The sequence below is a fragment of the Octodon degus genome, unplaced genomic scaffold (assembly GCF_000260255.1).
Source record: "Octodon degus isolate 3935 unplaced genomic scaffold, OctDeg1.0 scaffold00008, whole genome shotgun sequence".
Classification (NCBI taxonomy): domain Eukaryota; kingdom Metazoa; phylum Chordata; class Mammalia; order Rodentia; family Octodontidae; genus Octodon; species Octodon degus.
This window is the reverse complement of record NW_004524584.1, coordinates 7,385,542-7,388,145: the sequence shown is the minus strand read 5'-3', so window position 1 is coordinate 7,388,145 and position 2,604 is coordinate 7,385,542.

Sequence of the window (2,604 nt, the reverse complement as noted above, 5' to 3'; positions counted from 1 at the left end):
CATGGCTTTACTTCTTATACTTCATTTTTATACTTTTCTGCTGGATGGTTAAGACCAAGATAAAGCAAGACCTATGCAACAAGAATTGTAGCTTTTGGATCTGATAAGGTCAGTCAAATCCCCTCAGGATATTTCAAGAGATCCTGTACCTCAATGATCCTGAGAATCTTCAGAAGATTTTTGAATCTAGCAGTCAATTGTAAAGATTCTCATCCTGACTAACTATATATACTGACACCTGTGAACTAAGCAACTGCACTGAAGATGGCAATTTGTAATAGTAGGTTCATGCTTGGAGTGCCTATCGTTCTGGTCTTCTGAATATGGGCTGCTTGTCATGATATGCCAGTTGCTGCTGTGCTGTCTCTCAGGTAGATGATTGTTCACCTTTTATTCTTAATTGCATGACTTGGGTCTTTTCTTTTTTCTTTCTTGGTAATGTAAGCTAAGAGTTTTGTCTATTTTATTTATTCTTTCAAGCAACCAGCTCTTAAATTTATTGAGTCTTTGTATTTTTTAGTTTGATCTCATTAATTTTTTCTCTGATATTTATAATTTTCTTCCTTGCGTTAGCTTTGGATTTGAATTGTTACTATTTTTTAGGACCTTGAAGTACATCACTTAGTTGGTTACTTGGGCTCACTCTGTCTTTCTAATGTGGCTATTCACATCTATAAACTTCCCCCTTAGGACTGCTTTCATTATGTACCATTGATCCGTATGTTGTACTGGCTTCGTTGTTTGATTCTAGGAACTGTCTGAATCTGTCCTTGATGTCTTCTGTGATCCATTGATTATTCAAGAGTACATTGTTTAATTTCCAAGTGCTTGTGTAATTTCTGTGGTTTCTTTTGCAACTGATTTGTAGTTCATTACACTATGATCTGATAGTATAAATGGGATTATTTGATTGTTTTACATTTAGTTAAGCATGGTTCATGAGCTCTTTTGTAGTCTATTTTGGAAAAGGTTCCACTTGATGAAAAAATTTATATTCTCTTGTGATTGGACGGAACACTCTGTAGATGTCTATTAAATTCATTTGTTTGAAGGTGTAGTTTGAGTCCTTTCTTTTGTCCTTTCTTTCTAGTCTCATTGATCTGTGTTTTTGTGATAGTGGGTATTGAGGTTACTCACTGTAATTGCATTATCATTGTGCTTATTTGATCTTTCATGTCCAGTACCATCTGTTTTATAAAGTTTGGTACACTAGTGTTTGGTACATTATATGCTCATAATTGTTATCTCTTCTTGTTGATTTGTTCCCTTCCCCAATATATAGTAACCTTCTTTCCCTCTTCTGAGAAATTATGGCTTGAAGTCCTCTTTGTCTGAATATAGGATAGATATTCCTGTTTGTCTTGGGGTTCCCATTACATGAAATATTGTTGTCCACCCTTTGATTTTTAATTTGTGAATTTTGTTTTGGATTAAATGTGGGGGTTTGGGTTTTGTTTTGTTCTTTGTTTGTTGAGAGAGAGAGAGAGAGAGAGAGAGAGAGAGAGAGAGAGAGAGAGTTTCACTATGTAGTTCTGACTGGCCTTGAACTCACTATGTATCTGAGCCTAACCTCAAACTCTGACCAGTTCTGTCTCAGTCTCTCAAGTACTAGGATTATAAGCTTGCACCACCATGGCTGGCTTTAAATGTATTTCTTGCATACTGAATACCATTGGGTTTTATTTCTTCAGTCATTCTGTCAGTCCCATGTGTCTCAGGCACTCTTCTCTGTTGCTGGGACAAATACCCAACACTCAAAATGAAGGAATGAAAGGTTTATTTAGCTCACAATTACTGGAGGTTTCAGCCCATACTCAGCGGGCTCCAAGGCAGAGTGGCACATGGCAGAGAGCAACCGTTCATGGTGGTGAAGAGCAGAGAGCAAAATGGAGGAGTAGCAGCAGCAATGACTGCAGAGAGCCAGTCTGTCTCCCTTAAGTTGCATTCAGGCTACCTGCCCCAGGTCAGTTATAGCACTCACATCCATGATCCCAGTGGATCCTGAGTTAATAACAAACTGCATGAGGCTTTAGGGGGCCACTTAGACACAAACCACAATAACACCGTGTCTTTTAATTTGAAATTGATATCATTCACATTGAGAGTTATTACGGAAAGTTACTGACTTACTCTTCTCATTGCACTATTGTCCTGCTGGTTTGTTTCTTGTCTTTTGCTTAACTGCTCACCCTGCCTGGTATATGGATTCTGTCAGCCTTCTTGATGTTGTTGACTCCATTGCCTCTTTCTAGGATATCCTTGAGAAGGAAGTTAGTTAGTTAGTTATTTGTTTGCTTATTTGTTTATTGAGTGGTGGTTTGGTGGCCATAAATTTCCTGTTGTGCTCTTTCTTCTGAAAAGAATTTATGTTTCCATTAAATTTGAAAGACAATTTTACCGGAAATATCATTCTAGGCTAGACGTTATTGTCTTTTAAGGCTTAAAACATTTAACTCCAAGCTATCCTGACCTTTATGGCTTGTGTTGAGAAGTTTGCTATAATTCTAATGGGTTTATCTTTATAAATGATTTTTTGCTTTTTTCTAATAACTTCTAAAATTCTGTTGAAGGGTGCTGGTGAGATGGCTCAGTGGTCTAAAGCAC